At 43.2% G+C, this 23434-nt stretch overlaps 1 protein-coding gene across 6 annotated transcripts in view; it reads right to left on the bottom strand.

The window, feature by feature from the left end:
- Positions 1-15499, bottom strand: part of UBE3A (ubiquitin protein ligase E3A) — a 53761-nt gene extending 38262 nt beyond the window's left edge. For 2 of the 6 annotated variants that reach the window (XM_069769992.1, XM_069769995.1), the window contains exons 1-3: positions 15071-15498; positions 11053-11260; positions 5960-6027 (exon numbers count right to left, since the gene is read on the bottom strand). The gene's annotated coding sequence lies outside the window, so the exon portion shown is untranslated. Of the gene's footprint in view, positions 1-5959; positions 6028-11052; positions 11261-15070 lie in introns of all 6 variants that reach the window. The other 4 variants (XM_069769994.1, XM_069769996.1, XM_069769993.1 and 1 more) reach the window with 3 other exon arrangements.
- Between the last annotated feature and the right edge of the window lie 7935 nt (positions 15500-23434).

Raw genomic sequence — 23434 nt, 5'->3', positions numbered from 1 at the left:
GCATTTTGCCCAAGTAACTTTTAGTGTGTTGGTCAAAGAGGACAGTGGTGTTATCTCTAATGCCTTGTTGCTTGGAACACCCACATTCTGTCTGACTGCTAGAAGTACCAGCTCATGTCCTGGAGTTCACCAAATCAATCACTCCCTACCTATACTTGTGTCCTGTATCACCCAGACCATGGGCAAAAAATAATTACAGTAGTATTCCATTCAACCACAAGCATCTTAGAACAACAGGCTGACAGCAACCTTAGTGAAACAGGGTTTTCCTGAGGCTGTTTCTTATGGGAGGAGAGAAGTCATGAACACAATTGTCAATGGTGAAGGAACACATGAAGTGTTGGTGCTGGATTCAAAAACCATTAGATTTTGGAATGTTAAAGAATATGCACTGAAGTGGCAGCTCCACAATCATGGCCAAGACAAGTTTGTGCAGAGGCCTGACACAGATCCAATGCTGTTAGTCAGGTTTACCACACTACCGAACATAGTATCTACAGCAGCTCTGTGAAGTGAGGCAGTATCTGAACTGGTATGAATCTCACTGAGCTGAAGTTAACTCACATAAGTTTTGTAGTGAAATTTGTACCTACAAATTGAATTTATCATGGATCAGAGCTTTGAATCAGGTAGTTGCAGCATTTCTGATATGTTACAAGACACCTTAAAACTAGATATACTGTACTGGGGTCTAAAAATCTCATGCTACTTTTCAACAATCCAGATGCAAGAAATCTTAATGAATCATTTTTCCTTCTATTTCCTTCTCATCCTACCTTCACCACCTATCCTTGCTGCTACTCCTGTGCGGCAGAATATGATTGGCAAGGATTCCCTAGCACAGATGAAAGAATTAATTTTTCTAAAACCTTACTCATCCATGCATCAGCAGAGTACTGTCTGCTGGCAAAGAGACCAGCATATTGAAACATGGGGTGGGTGGTGAAGGAGACTGCCATCAAAGACCCCTTATTCTGAATCTAGTTTGAACAAAGGACATTGACTGCTGGATCCAAACAAGACAGAAAATAAACTTGGTAAGAGAGTCAAAGGACACTACTTGATCAGGAAAGGGAAGCCACACTGATGAATACACTAACATCTTGAAAAAGGGCATTTTGAAGAATAGGAAACTGACCTAGACCAACTGCTTTTCTGTCACAGGAATTCTTTTACAAAAAAACCTCTCTGGATGTAACTTACCTTTTAGAGGGTAGGAAGAGCAGCCCCAGAGCAGATATTTATTCTTATTACTCAAACAGATTTCTCTGGTCTTCACTGTCATGATTAGCATGGATTACAGTTTAGGCTTTGAGACACACAGAGCAGCTGAAGGTATCAAACGAAGTTTGTGCCTGTGGAGTATGTCCAAGAAATCTGAGATGGCTGCTAGGCTCTTTGGGACTGGGCAGGCTCCAGTACAGACACATCTCTATCTGCCTAGTGACTATTTACAAGAGGTAGATTCAACCAGGACTGCAACAACTATTATAATTAGCAAGGCAATACACAAGATCCATGCCTTCAAACCATATATCTGAAGAAGCTTGTGTGGCTTGGAGTAGCCCTCATTGAGAGGGAACAGAATAAATAATGTTTATGCAGTAGTTTGAGAGAACACACATTTCTCCAAAGTGGCAAAGGTGCCGATTTTCTGAAAAGAATGTTCCTATCAACTCAAAAAGAGGGAGGAAGTAAATAATAAATGAGTGAAAGAGCAAGAAGTCAGAAACTAAGTTCAGATGCATCAAAAGGGGCTAAAAGCAACTTGCTGCATAGCCTGATGAGATCTTCTCTTTGCATATTTCATTTAAATCTTTAAAGTCTGGAATCACAAACATGAACCGAGAAGAGGTCCCTAGCTTCAACATACAGAATCTAAAGCCACACCACGGAGAACCCAAGTACCTATTTGTCAGCAATCAAAAACAAAGCCAAAAACTTCCAGCTACAAATCACTTAATTGAAAGTTTTCACTTGCATGGATTTCCTATACCTATTACTTTCCCTGTGTTATTTGATGTTCGTTTTCTGTGACAACACAGCAATCTGGCAGCTGACACCCAGTATCTGAGGTCTAGAAAGATCCCTGAGAGGAGGAACACTTTTCTTATTTAAACTATAACTTCTTATTAACCTTACTGAAGGACGGGTGCCCTGGGAGGTGGCATTTGTAGGAATTTAAGTTTCCTTTACAGAAGCATTCTTAGTATCCACCCAAGCAATCTTTGATCCAAGTATTTTTAAGATGCTCTTTTTGACAGATGATCTAATGAAAATGGGGGTGATTCACCTGTACAAAGTACCACGATCTTCCTTACCTTCCAGTGCCAGAATTTTAGTTGCTTAATTAAAAAATAACCATCTCTCTCAAGAAGATACCACTAAAGACAGCTTTTTTATGTTTTCTGAAGAATCCCTCTGAATCCCCCAAGAATAAATTTGGTACATTTTCAGAATGACTTTGAGTACCATGATGAAAACCGACAGTCATCACCTATACAGTAAAAGGTGCCCACAGAATACACTAGCTAGCTTACTATTTCAAAAAAGGAACTGACAACTGATAGGAAAGCTGGCCTTTTAGAACTTAAGATTGATTCAAGTGTCCTGGAAGAAATTGTAGAATGTTCACCAAATCCCTAAGTTCAATGTTAACTGTCACTTGCAGGAAAAAAAAAAGTAATAGGCAAGTTTGAGACTTAATTTCTTGATAATGTTGGAAACATCAATTACTTTTGTTGCTCGCATGCTGCTTCCAACATAGCAAACATGAAAAGACATAAGATTCTAGAAGTTTTCTTCATGCAACTAATAGCAGGTCAAATTATCAATGATCCTAAAGTAAAATAAAACAGCCACTAAAAAAAAACCTGATCACATAAATCCTAATGGAGCTGCAAAAAACCAGTGGTAAGGCATCTATACAAATTTTTTTCCACTGCCTGGTAAACAAAACCATTCAACTAATAACAACAAATACAAAATCACATAGTTAGAAGAGCAAAAGAATTTGGTTCTATCCTGGAAAATGTCAACCTGAAGTCACAACTGACGAGCAAACATACACATGCTCCCAGTATTATGGCTAGAGTGACAGATAGGACTCATGGAGGGTTCCTGGAAAGGTGTCTGTTCATCTGCACAAAGTATTTCAGACTTGTTCAAAACTTGAGCCCAGTTCTCCAAATATTCAATATTCTCCAGAAGTGTTCCAGAAGTAGCAGAAAACAGCCACAAAGACATCATGAAGATAGGAGAAACTGCCTTGTGATTACATAACGGAAAGAGTTCAAAGTTAATCAAGCTAATCAATATGGCTACTGGAAGAAATTAAGTCCTCTCATAGCACAGAAAGAATACATAAAAAAGATCTTCCAATTAAAAGAAAGCATATAAAACCTCCACATCAATAGAAACTTAAGGTTGACAAATTCAAATTAGAGTAGGAACACAAGCATGCAGGATAGCAAGGACAATTAACACTTGAATAAATTATTTGGGGTGGGGATCTGAATTTGCTACTATCCTCAAATTAAAGTTGGTGCCATTCTGGAATTTACACTTCAGTGAAAACACAAGTTACTGAGTTAAATAAAGGTAGAATTTGGTGCATCTCTATATTGAGAGATCGACTAGAGAGTTACATAAATGCTTCATCCTATAATATCTGTACACTTACTTTGCCTTGATGTCAATACTCCACAAATCACATAGCAACAGAAAAAGGTCTAGTGTTTGCTCTCATTCCCCCCGCCCCAAAGCTAAAGGCCTGTGTGTTATTCTCATTTTCTACAACTGTCCCCGCAACTCTGTACCCTAGATTTTCCCTTCAACATTTGTTTTTGGTTTGATATTTCAGTAAGATCATAGATGTACTTTATTCATCTTTGTAAAAGAGGGAAAGACCTGAAATTAGTGTCTGTATTTTTCACTTGGACCACAGCTGATATTTCTTCCACTATACATACTCATTTTTTTGCAGCAGAACCATTTGTTTCTATCTCAGTTACGCCTGCAACTTCAGGCTCTCTCCAAAGTGATATACAGTTATGAATGGAAAGCCCCACCTACATCAGGAGATGAAATCCAATAGTCTATTTAAATTTCTTTTAGTAGCTCTCCTTTTACTATTTAAATTTCTTTTAGTAGCTCTCCTTTTACTGGCTAAGTATCAGGTTAAGTTATTTTCCAAACAGGTAAGTTTTACAGCTTCACTTCAGCTTTAATATTTAAACTTTTATTCTACCTGTCCTTTTGCTTATGCTTTGTTATTTTGCTTTCTTTTGCTACCTGTCTTTCATGCAGCCTTCCATGTAAAGCACCTTTCTGTTCCCCAAGTTCTTCAGTGTCACCAGCATGTTTGTTTATATATAGTTATATATTAAGACCAAGCAATCATGCAATTCTGTAGCATAACATTCAGCTTTTCTGATGTTCCATTAGTATTCATTACCCACAAGTTGTGGGGGATTAGATGGGAATTCTTCATCCATTTATGAAGCACATACCATTACAAAGACTCTACGCATATACAGTGGCAAGCAGTTCAGAAAAAAGCAGCCAGCAGAAATAACAGCAAGAAAGAAATAATGTCTTAGGTTTGAAGAAGAGCCATCATACACACAACTGGTATTGAACTGGAGAGCAAGAAGCAGGTGGGTGGTCCCAGTGGTGCTGTGGGTGCAAAAATGAATATACACTACCTGCCAGATGCCTGCTAGAGTAAAGGACCAATCTATACAATTCTCTCAGGAACATCTGGATTGTGATAATGTAACATTATAGCTTTTTAAGAGATTTACAGTATTTAATTAGCATACACTATATTTAAAGTTTCAGCTTAGAACTAATCATTTTAGCTCCTGTCTATAGCTTCCTATGAAACAGAACTTAAAGAAAAAAAAAGACACCCAACAACCCTGCTGCGAGGTTGAGATTTCAAAACTTTAAGTATGTTCCTATGTTAAATTATCTTCGAAATAAAAATCTAGATGTAAACCCATGGCATATAAAACTTCTATCAGCAGTTACCGAGTTCTTCCCCACAATTTAAGCTGTTAAAGTACACACATAGCTTAGAAGCAGTTGTTGCAGTAATAACGTACAATTTTATATATGCATTAACAGACCTATTTAATTCAGTAGAAAAATGAACTTAAAACAAGAATTGCTTTTCTGAATGCAGCAATGCAAAAAGTTTCAAAAATTCTCTTTGTACCAAGTTGCAGAACTACAGAACTTAAGAGACACTACAGAGTGGTGCACTTACTCCATGCTAGCAGGTATCTCCACAGGACTACACCACAATAAAGTTAGAAAACAGAAATTAAAATAACTACAAGTTAAGGTTCCAACCTTGCTGTAATACATGTACATATTTTTAAGCTGGCTGGACATTTAAGAGCCTAGACAAAAAGAGATACCATGTGCCACTGGCTCACGTTAACACTGCTAATAAAGGTTACATTTCTGTATTTCCTAACATTCCAACTTGCAAATTTGACTTACACTGATCTTTGGTTAAGTTCTCCAGTAGTTCTGAACTTATTTTTCAAGTCATACCTAAAAACTGTACAAGCCTCACTATAAATAAGCTCAGCAGCAAGGAAAAAAACCCAAACATTCAGAAACAGCACCAATTCTTATCCAGTCCATGAAGAAATAGATGGATGGTAGCAGCATGATGCTGAGCTTGTAAAACAAATTAAAAGGGAATTCATCAATGTTGTATCATCAGTATTCATTTTCTCCAAGAAAAATCAAGTAACTCGGTTATCTAGAGAACTATACCTAAGTAACAGACATCACAGTCGAAAAAACATGGGAAAAATGAATGTGTGTGTTTCTTCTTGAATTTGTTTTCAACTTTTTTTTTTTAAATCAGGGAACAAAACTATAATTATTTGTTATTATAATTCTTAGCATACACACAACATAAGTGAAAACATAAACATACCATATCTTTCCAGAGCTGCCGGAACTTGTTCTTTCAAATTCTAAAATGGACTTCTACAGTTCTTGTACCTATAATGCAAAACATTACGTTTCAGTTTTTGTACTATGCTCCATACCAATCTGAAGCTCAATACAACTTCAAAACGATACATTCAAGAATGGCCTTTCTATTACTCACAAGTTTGCAACTCAAGGAAAACATACACCTAGAATCATAGAATATCTCAAGTTGTAAGGGACCCATAAGGACCATCAAGTCCAACTCCCTGCTCCTCGCAGGACTACCTAAAACTAGATCATATGACTTCCCAAACTAAATCATACTTCCCATAAAAACCACAACAGAAAATACTTAGTATGTTAGGGAAACTACAAAAGCAGAAAGTCCATACACACAACGTTCCCTATTCTTTCCTCTGTAGTGATGCAATAGAGTTTTACAATTCCATTCATCCAGTTCATTACAAATATCCATTTCCTTCCTCTGGAAGATTCTGGCAAGGTTTCTCCTCCCCCCCCCCCCCTTTTTTTTTTTTAAGAATTGGTATTTACAATAAGAAAAAAAAACAAAACAAAACCAACACTCAAAAGAAGTCACAGATAGAACTGCATCTTTGTCCTGGCTGCACAAAACTGCTGGAGTTTGGTAAGCTTTTCTACAAATGGTTCATTTTCAGGGAAGCTATAATTAACAAGGGACACATGACTAAAACATACTCCAAACATTTTCAACAAACACCTAAAAGCACAAACAATTTCAGGGGAAAAAGTGACAGAAACAGGCATATATATAACTAAAGAAATCTAGTAATTACTTTCCAGACAGTTACTCATTTGGCACAGAGTATCACATTTTCAGTACTGTGAAGATTTAATATTTAATTTCTTGGTTCTGAAACTCTATTAAGAACAATCAAATCCAATGCAGCTGATTTAGGCTTATCTCCGATATAGATCAGAGTTCCCACGGAGGAAATCCTGATCTGGTTACCTTCAGAGTACATTCAGGTTTGTCTTAAAAGATGTCAAACCACAGAGCTCCCATCCACTCCATACCAACAGCAGAAATCCAGAATATTTATCTTATATTCTATTAAAGGATAATTCTTCATTCACAGTGATGCCATTAGGTGAACTCAATTAAAGTATTCTGACAAACGTGACCAGTATTTTCACACCTTGTATCACCAGACTTCCAGCTTAAACTCCAATGTATATATTTGTTCATGTACACGCAAAGAGCAATGTCACCTATATAAAATTCAGTCACTCTCCTCTAAGGTACAAAAGCACCAGCCTTCAGTGTGCACAGAGTATAAGCAGAGGACAAAGCACAGCATGAAAATGTATCACAAATACATCTATCAGGGATTTATGATTATTGCCCAGCAATAGGAGAAAAGAAAACAAAGGTTCCCAACATAACTGAAGCTATGTAGGTTAAGACAGTACAATTTATGGAAGAAATAAGACCACAGCTGAGGAGATGGAGACAGGGGATTTGCTTAATAACACGTAGCCAACAGCAGAAGAGTAAGTAATTCCAACAGCACAAAACTGAAGCTCCTGGACTTCCAGTTCTCTTTCCTCAATCTCCCCCCACCAGCTACCACCAAGGCAGAGCAGGAGTTCAGCAGTCTACTAAAAAATTTTGGTCAAAGGCTACATGACCACCAACAAAATGAAACACAGAATCTGTAATGCTTGTCTAAAAGGAATGAAAATAATTTAATGAAGTCAGATGTGCTTTGACATCCACCTTTAGTATTTTTATTAACTAGCATTAAGCCACACCTACCTAAAAAAAATGCAAACGACAAATGTGACTAAAAGCATGGCTAACAGTATTGCTTCCACTCAACATAAAGAAATCTTGATCTGTCACATGACCAGAGCCAAAAGAGCTGCTTGTTTACAACTGTCACACATTTTCAATAACAAAAAGAGACTTCAGGGCACACTGAATGATATTAACAAAGATGGTAAGCCACTGAATTAACCAAACTGTAGAATACAGAACTGCAAAATACTTAAGAAATGAACTATAAATTATAAAAAATACTTTGCAACTCATGTCTGGCTTGATGAAAGACATCACGAAATCACCTCCATCATGCGCTTAAACAATGTTTTCCACTTTTTTTTTTTTTGCAATAACTGCCACGAGACAGGAGCGGAAGAAAGAATTCGGAGAGCACTACTCTAAAGAACATGGTAGGTATTTTACCTAGTATTATAGATGCTCTCACACAATTTCAAATATATAAGTTAAAATAAGAATAATTTTCTTCCACAGCTGACATTCTTACTATAACAACATTAGCCAAATAAAAAACAAGTATTCACAAACATCCTTCTTTCAATAAGATATTCAGGTCATAGGAACCATGCAAGTGGAGTATTTATCACCACCTTACAACATAAAGGGCTCAACCTTTGCAACCAAAAAATACCAGTATTTCACAGAAGCGATACACTCTCTTAAGACCTCCTATGTCCTTGAACTCTGATGGGACTTGCAGGTTGTGTGGACTGTATGGGTGTATTTCTATGGTCCACAACAGGCAAGTTTTGCTACAACAGCTGAAACACATCTACGTGCTGCTACTACAGCCAGTGTATGCTAGCATACCTGGGACTTTCTAAAAAATAAAATAGGGTATATACACATATTAAACCACAATATTCATCACCAAGACTTTGGACATGAGATTTCACTATGAAATAAAAAGTAATTATCATCTGAATACGGCTATACAAATATAAAAGGTAAAAACATCATATTGGAAATAGAAATTCTGAAGTAGCAATAGACCTCTTCAGTATTATCTAGCTTTGTAAAAGTTTTTGATACCTTCTAAGAAAATGAAAAATACTGTACTGTAAAATCAAAATATTTTAAGCATTAATCGGCTCAAACACATGACTAACCATAATGCAAAAGAAAAACTCATCTACAACTATGGCAGTGTTTCCTGAGGTATTTTGACTGGCAGCCCATTTTAGAAGTTCAGCTCCTTTAAGAGCCATTCAACTACCCTCTAACACTGCAAGCCTGCTGAACTGCAGCTGCTCCAACCTGGGTCCCACAGAGCATACCAGGGCAGGAGTACACAAGTAATACCAGAGCCCGGCTGCCTGGACAAGTCTGGCATCTCTCACACCGCACGAGCTTGGCAACACATTAGAGATAGCTCTTGTGCCTCCCCTGCGTGCAGCTCCTAAAGGTAAGGGAGAGGGGGTGTTTATTTGTCACTCTAATCTCCTCATTTCACCAATTTCTTTGGTGTAATGATTATCAAGGAAGTATCAACAAGTCCAAAAAGAAGGCCACCAAAGGGAGCAAGAGTGTGGTCTCCTCTGCAAAGGAGATATGAAGAACTACCTTCACCCCTAGAACTCTAGTTCAGTCAAGACAGCAGAAGTCCTGCCACAGTCCTCACAGGACACCAGAAAGAAAAGCAAGCCATGTGGACTAATCGCTGCCAGAGAGTTATGCAACAACCACCAAACCCAAATACAGGTTCCATGATCTTCTGCTTGTGATCCCATTGGTTGATGCAAGGCCCACCAAGACCAAATTTCCATTGGGTTTCAAATTGAGATGTTGTACCTTACAGTTTTTGATACACTTTAATTTTGTCTTATTTAGTTACTTAGGTCACAGCTTTGAAATTATGTCACACAAGGATTGAACATGGAGGGCAGGGAGGTGATTGGAGACAGCCAGCATGGCTTCACCAAGGGCAAGTCTTGCTTGACCAACCTAGTAGCCTTCTGTGATGGAGTGACTACATCAGTAGACAAGGGAAGAGCTATGGATGTCATCTACCTGGACTTCTGTAAGGCCTTTGACATGGTCACCTACAACATCCTTCTCTAAATTGGACTAGATATGGATTTGATAGGTGGACTGTTCAGTAGATGAGGAATTGGTTGGATGGTCGCATCCAGAGGGTAGTGGTCAACAGCTCAACGGGTCAGGGCAATCCTAAGCACAAATACAGGCTGGGGAATGGGTAGATTGAGAGCAGCCCTGCAGAGAAGGACTTGGGGGTACTGGTGGATGAAAAGCTGGACACGAGCTGGCAATGTGCACTTGCAGCCCAGAAGGCCAACCGTATCCTGGGTTGCATCAAAAGTGGCATGACCAGCAGGTTGAGGGAGGGGATTCTCCCCCTCTACTCTGCTCTGGTGAGACCCCACCTGCAGTACTGCATCCAGCTCTGGGGTCCTCAGTACAGGAAAGACAGGAACCTGCTGGAGCAGGTCCAGAGGTGGGCCACAAAAATAATCAGAGGGATGGAACACCTGCCCTATGAAGAAAGGCTGACAGACTTGGGATTGTTCAGCCTGGAGAAGAGAAGGCTCCAGCAAGACCTTATTGCAGCCTTTCAATACTTAAAGAGGGCCTATAAGAAAGATGGGGAAAAACTTTTTAGTAGGGCCTGTTGTGACAGGACAAGGGGCAATGGTTTTAAACTAAAAGAAGGTAGATTTAGACAGATACAAGGAAGAAATTTTTTGCAATGAGGGTGGTGAAACACTGGAACAGGTTGCCCAGATTGGTGGTAGATACCCCATCCCCGGAAGCATTTAAGGCCAGGTTGGATGGGGCTTTGAGCAACCTGATCTAGTTGAAGATGTCCCTGCTTATTACAGGAGGGTTGGACTAGATGACCTTTAAAGGTCCCTTCCAACCCAAACCATTCTGTGATTTTATGGAAAAAAAAAAGCGCCCTCCGTATCAAGCAGCCAACTGGTACATCAGTTCAAGTTTGTGCTAAACCACCACTGCTGTAATTCACCCCTAGGACAGTCCCACTGTTGACATACTACACAAGATAAGCACGATTCTCAAAGGTAAAATATGTGAACATAGAGCATGTTTTTAAAGCTATCTGGATGGATGCAAACAGTAATGCTTTTTGATGAAAAGTCTTGAAGAGCTACATACTGTGAACATCCTTTTCAAGCCATCAAAAAAAAAAAAAGTCTCTAAACCTCTGCTTCACTAACTAGAAGTTTCTCTTAAAACACATATAACTCTGTTCTAAGGAAACGCCTTCAAAAGAAGCAGGTCACCCCTCTTACCTAAGACAGTGAAGTGAGGGTCCAAAGGGAAGCCACCCATTTAGTTCCACTCAGCTGAACAACTGCAGCTTCTCCTAATTCTTCACCACTCTGTAAAACATGGGTAAAGAACCATGCAGGATGGTAACAGAAAGAGTATCGGTAAAGACTGACTTCCACCCCCTTCCTCCATTCAGCAGTTTGCATAATACAGGGAAGCAGGCTCAACCTATTAAAAGTAAGAAGTAGTTAATGCTTCCTTTAAGAGACTCATTCATAAGAGTATTGTGAGACAGAACACTATTGTAATACTTAATTTATAATGTAATTTTGCAACCAGTAAGTTATTCTGTCAGTAAGTTCTGTCACTCCTAGCCACAAGAAAGTGGAACTATTCAAAAACAGCAATTTAAAGTGCTATTAGGCCACGTGTTATCAAGCATGAATCCTGGATCGCAACATTATTTGATTTTACCTTTTTTCTATTTCTCCTATGAGGTTATTTTCCTGAAGAAATGTCTCACCAGCTGGTATAGCTACCGAACTGTTGCTTTGTTACAAAATATTACCTTTACAATGTATTTGCTTACTTTCTGCTAACCAACCAGATATATTACACACATTACTATTCATATGAATCAGGTTTTTTTCCCAAACTTTTTTTCATGGGCAATACAGCCTTACAAGGTTGTCAGGCACTGCCTATAAATACATGAAATTAATGCAGTAAATGTTAAAATATTTAAGGTGACAAAAGTCACTTCAAATATGTGATGTGCTCATTGCTGCTGTCTGTGGGAACCAACTATTTAGCAAAGCTTACAGCACCTTCCTGGGGGAGCGGGGGCAGGCAGGGAGGAGGAGATTATTTTTTTAAAAAGTAAACATCATATTCTAAATTATTTGTTACAGACTATGACAGCAAATGTATTACCCCTCTCCTTCCATGTACAAATCAGAATTTGGGTAGTGACAGAAAACCTTTCAACATTGCTCCTCTATAAACTCATAGCTATCTTAAATATACTGGATACTTCAGAAAAAGTGTAAAGCGTACCTCCTCTGTTTAAAACTCAGTATCAATTCACTAACTAAAATGAAGTAAAGACCTGGCCCACAGTACTAGAAAAAGTTTGACACTGGAAATGAGATATATGCCTACATACTTTAGGAATTCTCTCCCCTTGTCCCTCAATTGCATGTTCTATTTTTAAGAATTAGGGGCTTTTATCTTCCAGTGTATGACTACACTGGTGTGGGGAGGGCGAAAGACATTTCCTGCATTTAAAAAACAGATGAATTTTCTCTGGACGTTCACTAAGTAAACTGAAACCGAAAGTAGCAGAGGAAAAAAAAAAAGTATAGTACATATATATATATAAAAAAATCCTGCATAGAAAATCTAAGATGATACATATTTACAGAAATGTAAACACTAAATTTGTTCCATGATAAGTGTCATATAACATACTACACTAATCATTGTTTATACAAAATGTTATATGCTTAAACATGCTCACAATTAAACAAGTTTATAACTATTACAACTTGACTCAAAGATACTCCCCCCCCAGTTATGTATTTGCTTAAGTAGAACCTGTGAATTCAGAGAACTAGTGAAGAACACATCAACAAAACACATATTCGTAATGAAATAAACATGATTTTATACTGGGGTACATATGTCATTTCACATTTCAGAAGCAGGTTTTCTCCTACAAAAAGTGAAGTCAAATGAAAAGAAAGAGAACCTGTTTTATTTTCTCAAGTCGATTAGAACAGGGACAATCTCAAGGTGCTCTAACAGGGACCCTAACAAGCTGAGAGCATCCCTAGATGTACTTAACATATACACACAGTTTTAAATCTCATTCACAAAAGAATCATCATTTACATATGTCTTTAAGCAGCGGCAGTAATTAAAAAAGACTAAAAGTCTTGTTTGCTATTAAAAGCAGGATCCAACCCACACAATGTTAGAGTTCTGAAGAGGACCTGGACTGATGTGAGAAAGTTAAACACCTCTGCTTTTTCAAGCCTGCCTTTCCTTCAGTCACCTTTTTTACACGGTCACACAATCATAGCCTTAAAAAAACCAAACAAATCAAACCATTTATTTTGCCATCTAGCTTGGTGCTTTTATTTCTAAATTCTTGGGAGATACTCAGGATACTCCAGTAAGGAGAAATAGCAAACAACCCTGGTAAACAGAAAAAGAACTTCATTAATTCCAGTACGAAAGATGCTACAATAAATAGGAGACATTTAGAGTGGAATGGAAGGTATTCATAGAAGAGAGATGAAGTATCTGTAATATGACATGGAAATAATTTAAATTAAAGGTGTTTTTCAGCCCTATAAACCTAAGCAGTGGCCTAGCTTTTCTGCCAAGGTTTGTCTGTCTCAAACTGACAGAACATTATGGTTACGAAAACAAGTCATAAGCACTGCAAACTGCATCTGTTCTAAAAGACAAATGTATGTGAGGAAAACTATCAAATATCTATAGCAGACTGGTAATGCACATTTTGTATTTCCAATTCAACACACCCATTAAACTCTGAGTTACACAGAATCTTCAAATTTAAAAGCCAAGTACCTTCAACTGTTTCCAAAATGAAAGGGTACAGAGTATTTAGTGCCACCATCCAAACCAAGCAGTTTGTGAGAACAGTAAAGCCCATTTTCCAGCAGTTTTCATTCTTATCAAGAGGTAACTCTCACCACCTCCATTATTCTCCCACCCAGTCACAGATGTCTAAAAACGCGGTTAAACTTAAGAGTGTAGCTTCTCCCTTAGCGGGGAATCTCTCTCTAACCAAATGCTATCTGCATGAACTAGGAACTTCATCTTATCTTTTAGACCTCTCCCTTTCAAACCAGTCAACCAATCAAAAAACAAAAACAAAAGACCTGACAATACAATCATGTAGGCCTCACTCTGTTAGGAAATCAAAGCTAAAATCGGGTACAATTTCCCACTGAGGAACTTTTTGGTAGACGTGCAAGAGGCATGGTAAACTAATCTGACAAGCTGATTCTCACAGAGCCTCAGGTTTGCAGACTCCTACTGAGGTAGGGAAGTTTCCACACAGACACAGAGGGACCATCCCTGTAGTGATGTGTATGACACAGGCTTTGTCCCAGAATTAGAACACCGCTTACGCAGAAGGAAACATAAACAAGTATTTCCATTAACTGGAGAGAAAAAAAAGGCATAACTATGAGTTTATAGATTACAGGTTCTCGCCACTTAAAGGAGAATTGTGGAACACGTTTTGTTTCCCAAGCAGCAGTAACTTCTTAATCTCTTCCCACATCATCTCAGACGTCTGATTTACAAATTGACTGTGAGCTATAACAACCCAGAGTTCCTTTAAAAGAAATACCGCAGGTGGGCTTAAAAACTGAAACCCAGGAAGTCCTGCAGTCAGGAGTGACAGATGACATTTATCAGCAAAGCAGCCTGTTCACAGGTTAGCAGATCCAACTCATCAGACTGGACAGAAGGTAACGGGAGCAAGTGAACGTACCTACTTTGCTAAGCAGGCCTTGCACACTAGTTATGCACCCTCGCAGCACCTCACACAGCCGCACCTCCCCGCCTGTCAGAGCTGGCCGTGCCGAAGGCACCCGAGCACCCCATGCCCACAGCAGCCCCGCGGAGCGCCCCCCGCCGCTGCCCCGCTCGGCCAAGCCGGGAAACTGAGGCAGGGGCAGGCTGGGTTCACCCAAGGTCGCCCAGCAAGGCCAGTCTCCCCGGGGACCGGGCTGAAGCCCGGAGCCACCCGCCTGGCCTCCCTGGGGAGGGACGCGGCGGCCCCGCACCCATGCGCCTCACGGGGAGGAGGAAGAGGACCACCGAGGCCACGCACCCCCGCCGCCGGCGCCTTCCCCACCCCCGGCAGGGGATCTCCCCGGCGGAGGGTAGCGGGCAGGGCCGCCTCCCGGCTCCCTCCCCTTCAGGGCCGGCGTGGGACGGGCGCCATCCCCCCTCCCGGCCCTCCCCCGGGCCGGGCACTGCGCAGCGCCTACCGACCTGGGCGCCGCGGCCTGCTGCTCCCGGTCGCTCCCGCCGCCGCCGCCCGGGCTCATGCGGGGGCCGCGCTGCGCTCGGGGCCGGGCCGCAGGCGAGGAGGCGCCGCCGCCGCTACTGCTGCTGCTGCTGCCGGTGGAGCCGTCGGGGCCCCGGGGCGGAGGAGACGGGGCCGCGGCCTGGGGGGGGGGGGGGGGGGGAGGGAAGAGGCGGGGAAGGGAGAGGCGAGCGGCCTGGCGAGGCCCGCGGCGCGGCGGGAGGGCGGGCCGGGCCCGCGGGCGCGCCTTCTCTCGCGGACTCGCTCGCTCGCTCTCAGCCCGAGCCCCGCGCCACCATCTTGGGAGCAACGCGGATATCGGCGCGGCGCAAGCTCGGAGGGCTCGCGGCGGGCGGGGGTGGGCAGGAAGGAGGACCCAGTGCGTCCCGGCGTGCAACGCGGGCGGGGCGGGGGGAGCGAGCGGACGAGGCGGCTGCGCCACGCTACCCACCGCGCGAAACCATAGAGTTCCCAGGCCGGTTTTTTCCTGCCTTTTTCAGTGGCGGCGCCCGACGGAAGGGAGCCGAGGCGGCGCCTGCGCGTCGGCGTGCGTGAGGCGGGAGCCGCCATGTTGGAAAAGGGCAGCGAGGCGACCGGGCGGGGGGGCGAGGGGGCTCCCTGCCTATGGAGCGGCAGTCAGTCCGGCGCGCGGGCGGGGCGGTGACGCGCGAGCGGGGCGGAGCCCGGGGACGCGCATGCGCCTGCGCAGGCCCCGGGGGCGAGCCCCGGGCGGGATGGAGGAGGGAGGAGCGGGGCGCGGGGGGGTTGCTGGGGGCACGCGCCCACGCGCGCCTAAGGAAGTGTTCGCGTACACATACACGTACGTGTGCTCGCGTACGCGTACATGTACGTGTGCGGATTGACAGGCACGCGCAGGTACATATGCACGTGCACGCAGGCATACCTGCCAGGGGACGTACACATGAACACACGTACGGAGGCATGTCCGCAGGGGCCTGCGTGTCCGCAGGCACGCACGTATGCCCGTGTGTACACCAGCGCGCATGGTGTACGCACATGCGCGTGCATGTGCATCGATACACAGCAGGCGCGCAGGCACGCGTGTATACGCACACGCGTATACGCACACGCATAACATACCTTTGCACGTGCACACGCACACGTACAACCCCGCTCGCACGCACGCCCTGCTGCAGGCAGGCGAGCAGGCAGCCGTCGAGGCGCACGCACGGCCCGGGGGCGGTGGCGCAGCGAGGGGCTGTTGCTGCTGTGGGCAAGGAGAGCAGCCGCCGCCACCTTCTCGCCCCTCGGCGAGGTCTCCACCGAACCCCGCCACCGGCAAGCCCCGCCACCGCAGTGTCAGGCCCGTCCGGCAGGCCCCATGGCAGCCCGCCCAGGGTTTATCAAGTTTAATGTGGGCAGGGTGCCAGGGCTGGCCGGCGGGAGGGAGCGGAGGAAGGGGAATGGCCGGTGACCTCTGGAGAGGAGCCTGCGCTGGAGCTGTATGTGGCCGCTGCTGGTGCCGCCGCCGGCCGAGGCACGCGAGGACAGGTGGCGTCCGGCCGGGCCACCCCAGCCGCGTCGGGCCCGTTGGCAGGCGAGGGAGGAGAGGGCGGGGAGAGCAAGGGCTGGGCGGGCAGGTGGGCAGAGGGCTGCTACGGTGTAAATTTAGGTCACCAAAAGCCCGATGTTATTGAAACCCAAATCCCTGCGGAGGGCTGCACTGGCTGGCGGGGATGGGAGGGTCAGGGAGCAGCGAGGCCTGGGCGTGAGGCCCTAAGGGTGGGCAAGAAACCCGCTGGTCCTGCGCAGCCCTGCCTGAAGCCTGCCTCGCTCATCTGCCCCTACAAATAATTTTTCCCTTGCTTCCCGGGTAATTTCTTCCCTTTCCCTCCCCTACCTGTGCCCAGGCCTATGCGTTGCAAGTATGCTTTTTGAGGGATTTTAAAAGCACAAGTAAAATTTGCATTTTGGCAGGTCAGTGTTGAAAGCAGGCTGATCAAATAATTTCAAAATTGGGCAACACGTGCAAAATTTGACCTTTTGGGGTTTTGACTTTTTTTAGGCATTACATATGTGGAGCTGCAAGCGTGGGGCGGGGAGGAGTAAGTAGAAAGAAAAAAGGAAAACAGATCTGAATCTTTTTTACATTATCCCTTAATAAAGGAAATTAAATAGAGGTGGTTCTACCCTGGCAAAGAGTATACATTTAAAAAAAAAAAAAGTGTAATCTAGAAGCATGAGAAGTTCTTAAATGCTAGAATAAGCTGTTAAAACCATAAACATAAATTCTCAAAAGCATGATACTGAAGCCAAGTATTTGTTCTGTGCCAGGAAATCTGCGTTTGAGATCTCTAAGAAGACATAGATCCATTACAGTTTTTAGCACAATTTTGGAAGGCCTAATGTGTATGTTACAGGGTAATAGCTGGTAAGACCAATGGGCTTAAACTGCAGTGTTACAAATCAGCGCACAGAGTCCTGGTACTCACAAGATAGTGGGCAGATGCATAACTGAAATACTAAGACTGAATGAAGTACTCTTGTACTTCAGTGTGGTCTGAAAGCAGGGTACATTGCTGTGCTCAGATGGACATCATATTAATCTAAAAATAATCACTGAAATGAACACAGACTTCTGATCCAGAGGCTCTCTCCCACACAGTAGCAAAACCTGCCAACTTTGATGTATTAAAATTTCAGATTCAGGATGAAATTTACTGTGCCATGAGCTTTCCTGTTAGAAATAACAACATTGAGAAAACTGGATCTGGAAGGTGCACTCTCTTGCTGCTTTTCCCTTGCTCTGTTGCAGAGCCCACATGTCCAGTCCTTATCTCCTGCTTGACCGTAAGGATGCTATGGGGAAGCACATCACAGGCTAAAGTCCAAGTAAGCAACATCTTCTGCTCTCCCCTTGCCTGCAGAGCCAGTCTTCTCATCACAGACGTGCTCAGGCCAGTCAGGCGTAATTTGCTTTCGTAAATCCATGCTGGCTGTCCCCAGTCACCTTCTTGCTCTTACTGAGTCTGGAAATAACCTCCCAGAGCTTCAGGTGAAGCTGATCAGCCATAAGTTCCCCAGATCCTCCTCGCCTCCAGCCCTTGGGGAGCTCCCATGAACACCATGATCATTCAGAGGTGACAGAAGGTGGCCCCACAATGACATTGGCCAGCTCTCAGTGCTCTGATCCCATGGCCTTACATATGTCCAGTTTATCTAAGTAGTCCATAACTTTATCCTCCTCTTTTGTGAGCAGCACCTTTCTCCCCCAAGCTTTGCTACTACCCATAGGGATCTGGGATCCCCAAGACCGCACCTTGCCAGTAGCGATGACAGTGACATAGTCTTTTGTGTGTCCTGTGCCACTAGGTGCTCTGCCCCATTAAGCAGCAACGCCGCAATTTCCTTAGTCCTCCTTTTGCTGTTGATGTACCCACAGATGTTGTTATTGCCCTTCACATCCCTCACCAGTTTCAACTCCGGCCTAGCTTTGGCCTTTATAATTTCAACACTGCATGCTTCCATGATGCTCCTAAAGCCCTTTCTGGAACATACTCCGGTCGATCATTGCATGGAAGCTGTCTCTATAACTTTTATCAGGACATTTGGTCATCTTCTTGCATCCTTATAGCAGGAAGGACCAGGACTGCTCAAAATATCCAAGATAGGGACACTGTGGATTTATGCTATGATGGTCTTTTTTACCCCTCTTTGTTTCCAAATAGTAGCCTACACTTGGTTTGGAGTTGGGTTTTTGGGCCCTTGCAAAGGATCAAGTGCATTTTTTTCCATGGAACTATTGATTGCAATCCTGAGATCTTGTCCCTGGTTGGTAATGGGCAGCTCATGGCCCATCACTGCTCTGAGGTCATATTGCTTAGACACGTCACAGGTTTTCCTCTGAAGAAACCAATGCAATTGTGAGGAAGAGGCAGATGATAGCTGATGGAGGAAATGGGCAGGATGGATCCAGCTAATGTGGATGCTGGGGTTTATGTACTGCACTGGCTGGATGCAGGGTTATGGGAAGGAGACTTCTCCGAATAGGACACAGGTATGGAAAGAATCAGCGTTCCTTCTGTTTTGAGAAGGTGTGGGACAAATCACATTGGCTGTGAACATGCGAAAAATGATACGTTAAGGTATATACCCAGAGCAATTTGCTCTATAGCAGTGGTGCACAGATGACCAAGCTGCGCGATGGATTTCACTTTGATTCTGCTAGGGATAAATTGCTGTTTTGGGGGAAGTACTAAATCATTTTTAGGTTTTGTATCATGTGCTTGCAACTTTTTTTACATGGAAGTAGCTTGACTAGCTATAGATTAACTATGGCCATTGGTGTGCCCAAGTTGTTTCTGTTACAATGGGGTAACTGTACTTTCCTGCTTCATTTAAATATGTTACATATTCTGAAGTGCTGGGGTATTAGGGTGCAGAAATGCTTTTGCTGCCTTGAGTGCTTTCAGCTACTTTACATTGGTATAGCCAGCTGCTAGAAAGCAACTGGATCTGCCCAGCTGAGCAGATTCTGAATTTGGAGAAACCTGATTGGAATTCCCAGTGGAAAAGCCACCGCTCCCTCCCTGCTGCAGCTCTAGGGCCTGGGTGTGCACTGCAGCTGAGGGGAACAAGTGGTTAGACTGTGTTTTGCAGCAATCCCCTCCACAGAGCAGGCCCTAGTGAGATGCTTCAATTATGTGACTGAAGTAATGCTTGGTGGAAAAGTAAAACTCAACAGTTATAGCTAATAACCTGGTCACTGAGTAGAAGCCCTGCAGAAAATCTAAGCTTAACATCTGGAAACAAGTGTCTTTTTTAACTGCTGAAGGGGAGCAAATACAACTTGCCTTGTATAAAAGTTGTATGGAATAGTCAGCGGTTTCCAGGAGGAGGAAAAGAACATTAAAAATAGAATCCCAAGCCTCGTTCACTATTTACTTGTGATGCTGGAGAAATGCCATCATGAACCAAGTCTGCTGCATATTAATTTCAGTAGCTGTTGATGTCTCACTTCAGAGCTTTGTAGAAAATAGTTTCCTCTGGGGATGTCTTTGTAAACACACACAGAACGCTGCATGTGTCCTGTTCTCATTTCATGTGAAAACCCCAATACAAATGACCTGATAATGCATTTTTTGGTGTTGATTTCAAGTAATTATGTGAGTGAAAATTAGATTGTGAAGCTCTGTAAGTGTAACTCCTTAGATGATACATCTTTTTGTGAACAATCTACCTTAGTTAATCCTCTTTAGACAGAAGGAGTACACTGAAGTGTTACGAGCCTTTGGGAGCCAAGCCAAATGCTTTAACCTGCTGATAGCTGAAGCCTTTATGCCTCCCTGTGCAGATAAAAAGATAAGGAAGGGAAAAAGATCATCAGCAGTGTAATGAAATACTGCAATTCTGAGTTAGAGCTTAGTCTGGGCAACTGGGAGATAAAAAATCCCTGTAGTGACTGGGTGATGATGATGGACTGTGGTCGTCTGTCTTCTCATCTGTTCCTTGTTTTTTTCCCTAGTAGAGATTTGGAGGTGGGGATAACACTCTTGACTCAGATCTCCTCATTTTTAATGCAGACAGGGTGACTTGAACTCTTAAGGCTGTCCATAGGGGACTGAAAATCAGTTGACTTAATACAGTGTAATCCTTATCTTAAGCAGGCGGTGAAGCTAAGACAGCGTGGTGTAGGCTGCATGGGCAGGCCTTGGCAGGCAGGCGAGATGCTTTGAGCTCGAGCCCTGGATGTAGGAGAAGGCAGGTCAGAACTGAAGTGGGCATTGCTTCTAACCTTTTCGTCTCCCATTCCTGTCATGACGGTGAGGTGTTGGCTAATTTAAAGTGGTTAGTAATGTGCCCCTAAAATTGTAAAACCTGTCCAGCCCCTTCTGGCCACTCCACCCTCCTTGTATTGAGAGCTGTGGTAAAACTCTTAGTGGAGTCAGATCTGAGTGAAGCAAGTGGAAATAGGGAAACAGGCACTTCTCTTTTCAAAGTCCTCTGGACATGGCCCAGATATGATTCCTCCCACCTCCCATATTGTTTTATACAGGTGTGGGGTTTTGCCCATGTTGATTTTTAATGTCTGAAACAATCTTGGGTTTTGTCATTGGTTTGGTGTGTAGGAATAGCAAGGAGAATGTTTAGACTCTACCAAATTACTGCTCTTTTTATTCATAAGACAGAAACGCCAGTTTGAAAAATACAGAAGCCAAATGCAAGCAGTACTCAGAAAAGCTTATTTCATTCCTTGACTAAACTTGACATTGACTTTTGTCAGGTATGCCTCCAATTAACTTAAATTCCTGCCAGAGAAGGAAAAGTTGATGAGTGATCAGTCAACATGCTATTGAGAGCAGTTTTCAATATTTCATTCTAGGATCTGAGCTACTTACCTCCATTTCTTCACTTTAACCTGAAGAATTGAATTTTGCCATGGGCATTTCTGAAGTGCCATGTGTGCTTCTGAGTCCTGAAAAGCACACTTGTTCTCCCCTTTCCGGACATGAAGAGACGAACTAGTCTCTTGGTTAAGCTGTGACGTGGAGGTTCATGCTATCTTGAAGCAGTTCCCACTTGTGGCCCGAAGACCGATCTTGATCGAGTGAGGATGTTTCAGTTCCTCCCTGTGAGCTGAGGGAGATTTCCTGCTGCGTTTTGCTGAAGTGAGCCTGTCCAGGGAGAGTCTTATTTCCCTGAATGCTTCACCCGGCATGGTAGCCTCTGAAAAGAAATAGGGTGAAAGGAGAAGCAGCTCATGCGCACCCCTTCATCTCCAAGTCTCACGTACCATCTTTCGGCCAGCCTTGCACTTACCTCCTCCAGTCACCCTGAGGGAGCAGAATATAGACATCTGTGCTTTGCTGCAGGTCTCCATGTTATTTCCTTTGGTCACCTCTGCAGATGGACTGGAAATGCTCCCTTTTTTTTGGCCATTCTGCATTCTTTCCAGTTCTGTGCCGTGAGGATGCCAGCACTGCAGGGATTTTCAACCCATTTTTTTTTTCTGCCTTTTTGCTGTCTGCTGTGCTGTATCACGCGCTTTTCTACATTCACAGCCTGGTCCTGGTTCCTGACATGGTGTCTGGTTTCAGAAAGGAGTCTTGAGGAGTTGCTGTAGTTGTGAAGGATGGTTAGGAGAGATGCTTTTGTTTACTCAGAGATTTCATGGGGACATCTTGGTATGTTCTGCAGCATGCAGTGCAGCTTAAACTGCCTTACGCCACATAGCTATGCAGCTTTGGGTTAACTGTTGTTTCGGTTGTAAAAGAGAAGCCTGACTGACAGCTGTTTTACTGACCACATGCCTACATTATTTTTCCAAGGTATATATAGAACTCTGACTTGCTGAGCAGAGGAAAATGACATTGTGCAATTAATGTGACATGCTTAATAATGCTTGGAAGGGTGCAGGGATCTGCATTTATCAACCTGCCATGGCTAAAAAAAAATCTGACAAGCAATCCCAGTGCAAACAGAGCACATGTTTTTCTAAACCAAGGGACCGCACAATGCCCAGTTGGTTATATTGCTTTTGAGACGAGACACTCTATTTTTTCAAGAGAAACTTGTGTCATGCCTGAAACTCACTTTACCCTTGGATTATACTACAGAATAACAAATTCAGTTTACTTTTTTTTTTCCTTTGGTATCTTAGTGTTGTAATTACTTTCCAATTTAAACAGCTCATTCCTTGAATACAAAGTATGGTTTGGTTATTAGCGCTGCAGTGGCACCTTGGTGAAATCAGGTCCAACCAGCTATCCATATTTTTTCCAGTCAATAAATGATTTTTAAAAGGTCATTGTGACATAATTCAGAAGTTGTAGGCTCAAGTAATTAGTATACAATATGCAGCTTTCCACACCCAGTATTTTTATACAGCTGCATCACTAATACTGTTGTCTGGGGAGGTTTTAATTTGAAAAGGAGGGCAGTCCCGAGGGATGTCTGCTTGAAGATGAAACCTTATTTAGCTTGAGAAGAAAAAGCATCAGCCACAGCTCCAACCTCTTTTGGATCAGGTGCTAGAAGATAGTAGAAGGGAAGCCCACTCCCCTCCTTTCCTCAGCAGCAGTACTTATTTTACTGTAGCTCTTGCTGCTGCTTACTGTAGCTATTGGGACCTATCCTGCAGTATGCCCTTACCCGGAAAGTAGAATATACAAGTTGCAACATTTTTTCATCCGTATATAAACACCAGATGCTTGGCTGGCTGCCCCTTGCAGGGGCAGGAAAACACAGAAGTAAGAAGGGGTGGAGGAGAAGAAGGAGAGTTTAAGCTGCCTCACGTGCCTTGTCCCAGTGAATTGCCTGGTTTTAGTATAAGGTGGAAATTTACGCTCTGTGTTTTGGGCCTTGCTCCC

Source organism: Haliaeetus albicilla, chromosome 25 (genome assembly GCF_947461875.1).
Source record: "Haliaeetus albicilla chromosome 25, bHalAlb1.1, whole genome shotgun sequence".
NCBI lineage: Eukaryota > Metazoa > Chordata > Aves > Accipitriformes > Accipitridae > Haliaeetus > Haliaeetus albicilla.
Note: the sequence above shows the minus strand (reverse complement) of the source record. Positions and strands in the feature narration are given on the sequence as shown.